The following is a 6,624-nucleotide window of genomic DNA, read 5'->3' as shown; positions in this document are numbered from 1 at the left end:
AACTTTTCATGACGACATCTGCTGAACCCGTGATGGTTTGACTCTCCCTTTAAACTGAACTAATCAAATTCTTGTCTTTGTAAAATGACCAAAAGTCACCAAATGAGAAAGCCTGGAGAAACAACAAAACTGACCCTGTAATGCTTTGTTCCAACACTTACAGTCTGGCCTATCTCTCATTGCTCATAGTACATTTGTAGAAAGGGGAAATTTCTTATTCTCTAGAAAGAAGAAGGAACTTCCAGTCTGCCATCTCCAGCATCGTGCCAACCTTCCCTTTCAAGAGTGCAAATAAATGAGCTACACTTATGATGTGTATTTAAATTCCAATTATCATACAATTACGCTAGAACTATGCTTCTTGAGAAACAATATGCTCTTACAGCATAAACAAAACATCTCCAAAATTATGGTGATTGTTTCTTAGAGACATAAACCATCTTCATATATTTATTACTGCTTGCCACAGGGATACTACTTTACACCCAAAGGATGCTTCTCTATATATATGTGAGTTCTGGTATCACCATTCCTAAAATAGCTTTCAAAGCATTTTCAAAACCAATCTTGTGGAACCTGCCCCCTGCCAAACTCATCTGATAGAGCTTTCATAAATAAATGAGGTCCTCCGTTCCCAGTAGGGAAGGCAAAAGTCAAATATCTCAGAAATCATGGATTTCATTCAACAGAGTTTAAAAATATACAGAACTTAATTTTTAAATATTTGAAAATAATTGTGAAACCCTCACACAAACCCAGACAACTAAATATCCTGTCATTGTCTTTATGTGGTATTTTCAGTTTCAGTCTTAAAGTCCAATTTATCTCTAAACTCAAAGGCAAGTCCTAGCAACATTTCCTCTTGTCAGGATATAGCTTTGTAAAACCGATCCCTTGGTTTGAATAAGGCCCAATTCATTGATGTAAATGTAGAATGTAAAAAAGTGCCAAAGTCTTAAGGACTTTCCCCTTCTTATTCTCTAATCCAAGAAAAGCCCACTGCCATTGCAGCTTCAAAGTAGCTGACATGCAGCCCGGAGATCAGGCAAGCATTTCCAAGCTTATTATAGGCTGGTTTTCCGGGAGTCTCCTTCTCTCTACATGTTATTCAGTGGATATGCAAATGAAGTATTGTCCAATTTGTTCTCATGTTTCTTACAGAAATGCAGAAGGAGTGCTCTCCTTTGTACACTCCTAAACTGCCCTACTGGCCTGGCTTACAAATTTCTTCAATCTCTAGATGTGTTTCTGTATTTAAACTGAGTGAAACACACATAAATTGTATTTCTTGAGTGACAAAACTTACAGAAGTCTTACTAGTACCACAGAAAATAAAACCTCTACAGTACAAAGAGATCTCTCTAAACCTCTACAGTTTAGAGAGATTAATTATGGAGAGATATAGAACTAGAGAAAGGGCACCTCCCTCCACTGTCTCTCCCCCATTCTGCCTTCTACACACTGAAACACCTATCTAGGGCATATTACAGAGTTTCTCTAGATAAATATGTTTAAATTGTGAAATGAAAAGCAGCTATGGGTTTTAGGTGCACCAACTGAGAAATCTTAAAATATGCTGGAAGATCAGGAGGTCACTTTTGAAACTGAGGCATCCCAATTGCCCCCCAAATAATTTCATTATATTCTGTGCAATAACAATTTTCAGCATGCCTGATGGCCGTGTGATTTATTGCCAGTGATGAGCATAAAGCATAATCACAGCATGACTGCTCTGTAGTGGGAAAATTACTTCCACCACCGCACTGAAAAGTGAAACCCAGATTTCAATGCTGAGGAAAAAAACCCACAAACTTCCATTTCAAAGTAACCTGTAAGGTTTCAACATTTTCTAGATTTAATAGGTTCTCCAAATTGGGCTCTGATACAAAACTGCCAAATGACAAATAAAGTTTCTTTGCTTAGTCATTCATTTGCAAGATTTGGTGATCTTTCTCACTACCAATTTCAAACCACACAATTTTATGAATATTTTCTAAACTTAGATGCCAAGTAAACTTACTTTAATTATAATATAAAGAAAAAAAGAAAGACTCACTCTTTCTGAGACTTGCTGTTTAATTAAAACAGCATTAAATGAAATTATTAAGTTGTATTATCTACCACCACTTGTGGTTTAGCTAATTATGTTATTTCCACTGAGAGAATTAAATGAGAAAGAATTTTGGTGAAAGAATGTTCATGACATGAACCCTTTTCTTTCTTCCTTCTTTTATTCCTTTTTTCCTTCAAGAGTATTTCCTTCTCTTCCTTTGCAGGTACCTTTGTCACATCCCTCCTTCCCATTTCCTCTGAGAAACCTTTGTACCCTCTTATCACTGATGTGGCAACAACAGATATACAACAGGGTCTTGTTCAGACAGTGTAACTGCTGAACAAGCATCAGTAGGTTGGTATCATTTCAGAAAGTACAGAGGGAGTAGAAGTTTTCCTAGTTGTTTGTTAACCAAGAAGAAAAAAAAAAAGTTGGAGAATATGCAACTCCCTCAAAGCCACTATTCAATATATAACTTGAAAAGCAACAAAAAGATTACCAGCATCTTCCTTTTTTAAAAAGCAATAGCTTCCAAAAACTCAAAATAAAAACTTCACCATAAAACCTACTCTCTTAAAAAATAAATAGATAGATAGATAGGTAGATAAAATGCTTCTCCAGAAATCCTTTTTATCCCACAAACATGCTACTAACAAATCAGGCAACCAGATCCACTCCATATATCTCATACAGCTCTCTTGACAGACTTTGCTAGTCTTGAAAGGGAGACCAGGCAGCCTCAAGAGGCATGGATATTGCTGTAATGGAGACAGCTCAAATACAACGATGACACAGTATAAATAATACAAGGCGCCATAAGGGCAGATCACTGAAAAATAAATTTCAGCTCACCCAACCAAGAAAAATCAATCCACATTGCTAAGAGAGTTTGTACATCAACAGGAGTCTCTTTGTATGAGCTGTTATTCCACATTGCTGTACTCATCACTAGCAAGAAATTAACCTTTGTCCTGTGCACCCCATCAGAGGAACCTCATGTACTTCACAAGGCAAAGATTATTAACCACTAAATAAGCATGGAAATGACATGAGTTTCCGGATAGGTTGAGTATTACAGCATTATGCTCATGGCACCACACATGAATACAGCAAGTTACACAGCCACAAAAAGTGAAAAGCATACCCACATCATCTTTGAACGAAGCCACAGTCAATTTTAATTTGGTCTCAGGCCCTTAGAAATTGTTACGGAGTGTGGTTAAAAAGGGAACCAAGAGCCAGTTTGATGGCAGGTTCACAGCCTGCAGTGATGCCCCAGTCAGCCAGTATCTCAACATCCTAAAAACAAAGCACAGATACAATGACGGCTCTGCCTCTCCTAATAATCTTGGAGACTGTTTACTCAGCAACACCAACACATCACAGGAAAGGATGCCAATGCCTGAAGACAAGTCTGTTTAACTCCAAGCCAGCTTTGCTTATTGCTAACATACTTCCTGCTAAAACCAAACCTCAAAACATATAGAAAAGTCTTGTGGGGCCTGGAAACCACATGTTAAATCACAGGTAAAAAGAAGTTGCTATGAGAACTGACTGAGCAGCTCGCCATACAGAATTAAAGAGCTGAGCCAGACACCACAACAAGGGGTGGGGGTGAAGAGTAGTGGTACAAGGGTAAACACTAAAATAAGGTTATTAACTATGGCACAAATCACTCTGGAATGATACATGCAGGAACATAAAGCCCATTCCATGTAACTATGCTCTGCCACGAAACAAGATAAGATTTCCCCCACTTCAGTGTACCCTCACACACTCAAAGTTGCAAATTTGAGTGCACAGCTCAAATTCCCTCTTTCATCCACACTCTGAAATGTGAAACTTGTCTAAAATGTCATTCAGATATATGCTTTTATCTTCTCTATGTAAGAATTTTCAAGTTACCTGATACTTAATTCTCTGACAAAGGTGTAGAGTCAATCAGCCACTCATGGTAATCAGCACATCTGCAAGTGAATTCCCAAATTCACTGCCACATCTTACAAAATTTAACCCTTCCATCTGCACCTCACTTAGTACTAGAAGTAATTAAATACATTTCTGACTTTCCAAGCCACAAACAAAATTTGCTGGACAAACTCCTTAACTCTCATATTGAGACACAAGTCATCTCAAACACAAGGACTGTTCCTAGGAGATGTCTTTGTTTCTTTTCACATAACAGAAGCAGAATAGGGATCTGCTGAAACAAGATTTCATCTCTGTCCCTGACAAGCAAATCATGAAACACAAGAGTGCATTTCCAGGTCAAGAAGGGAACAGAAAAAAATGCCAGTGACATTAACACAGAAAACAGGCTTTCTCACAGAATTCTGAATGCATTTTGGATGACTGTGCTCACAGGGGCCATTTGGATACAGCACAGAGAATCTGTCTAATGGTTGAGACAGACAAGGCCAGCAGAACACTTTATGAGGGATCATAGAAGAAAATACAGATGTAGTTGCAAGCTGAGATGGGAAACTGCCCTTACGTAGATGAAGGATGTGGTAGTGGTTGATGTCACAGAAGAGATTTGGGAGGGAGCAGATATGGATGCCAAGTGATACATCTACTGTGGGATAAAGGTCAAGCTGAACTTGGCCCAAGCTAAGCTGTATGAGAGCAGGATAATTTGAATTTTAGTGTGTGAGCCTAGATAATAAAGGTACTACTGATAACAGCCATAAAGTAAAAAGAAAGCAAGCTTTTAAATAATCATTCAATAATTTTATATGGACCACGCTGAATTGGTAATGAAGATGTAAACAAGAGGAAACACTTGAAAAGTCACATGTTCAGGCAAGATAATAGCTTCAGAAAACTACACCAGTCACTACCTTGAGGTATTTCTGAATGGCTCATAATGTAACTTATGTTTCTAAAGAATTTGAAATTCAGGGACACTCAATGAGCAAATGAAAAAAAGAGTTCTCTGTAGGGCACTTATTGCATTGTGGTCTAATGAAAACTAGAGAGCATTTATTATTTTCAGTGTCCTAATCACTACAGATGCACAGAAGAAAGCTTTTTATTTCGGAGTAAATGTATGCCCCTCCCCAGCTCCCTATGGAGAAAAACTTGCCTTTTGAAACACGGATGAATGTTGTAGCTTGATTATGGTGCAGATTCACTTTCAGCAGATTCAGCTACCCAAAAGGAGCAGGTATTTTGCAAATGTGAGTACCAGAGAGCCCAGGTCCGAACTCCCCAGGCTGGCATCATTTGGAATACTCCCTTCTCCATGCTTCACCAGACAAGCATGTACATAAATGTACATATACACATCCTTCAAGAACCAAGATGATGAACTTGAAAACAGGTGTTTCTACTGAAATCATTATAAAGCTTTTGGTTGTTTTGCTAGCATCAAAAACACTTTGAGAGGAATGCTACTTCAAACTTCCCTCTGCTGCAAAGACCCTGCCATCCTGTACCAAAACACTGTGTCTTTTAAGTAAGTGTGTCCTTGGAGAAGGACACAGTAATTTGAAGACTGGAATAATCTTAACAAATACTCCTTTATTTGCACTAGATAATAAAGGCAGTTCACAATAGCTAAATCTTGCATGCCAACAGGAGAGAGGGGCTTGGGTTGTTACGATAGAATTATCTTCTTCTATCTAGTTCTCTGCTCCTCTCCCATCCTGCTGGCTACCATGGCAGTTATTGAAAAAAAAAGCTCTTTTTCAACAAGTACTGTTTTAGTTGGACTGGCTGATTCCCTCACAGATCAACACAGATGCAAGCAGCTTCACAGTCAGAAGATCATTATTCAATGAGTTTGTGCTTTTGCTTCTGGCAGGTCTAGGAAGCAAAAATCCTGTCACAGTTCACAATATTCTGAGGTTTTTAAATTCCTTAAAATGTTCAGGATAATTATGCAATCAAGTTTCACAAATTTAAGATTTGTTTTGTGATTTAAAATTTGGGAATTAGGATTTATTTTGAATAAGAAGTTCCACTGCTAGACATGAAAGCATCTAAGGACAAATGGAATGTTTAGATGCCACAGTAACACACTATTTTAAAATCTAAATTAATGATTTTCCTAATGGAGACTCATTGAAACCGATAAATTGAGGCAAGTATCTTGTACAGAATTAATGACTGGGTCCATCAAACAAAAATTCCCGGAACAGTCCTACAGCACCCAGCTGCTAAAATTTGATTACAACACAAGGTGACAGCTGACTTTCACATCAGAAGAATAAAACTGGAAGAAATAGGCACCTAGAGCACTACAGACAAGTATACCAAACAGTTAACTTCTCAAATTAGTAATATGACTAGTGACCTATATAATGGGCAAAGGTTTAACACACTGAGCAAAGTACCATGAAAATCTCTGCACTGAAGGTCTAATCCAACCTGCAGGGAAGAGTGTTGGGGTTTAAATAGTAATAGTCCTATTGTCGTGCATAGTACAGTGGTTAGATTTTTCCAGAATGCTGGAATACAGTAACAGGGAAAAAAAGTGTTTTACACATCTAAAATATTTTTTACATTAAGCGTACAATGTTTGAGAATGTAAATGCACAGTATATTAAAAAAATATCAGGGCGAGTTTA

Source organism: Pseudopipra pipra, chromosome 2 (genome assembly GCF_036250125.1).
Source record: "Pseudopipra pipra isolate bDixPip1 chromosome 2, bDixPip1.hap1, whole genome shotgun sequence".
Taxonomy (NCBI): Eukaryota; Metazoa; Chordata; class Aves; order Passeriformes; family Pipridae; genus Pseudopipra; species Pseudopipra pipra.
Note: the sequence above shows the minus strand (reverse complement) of the source record.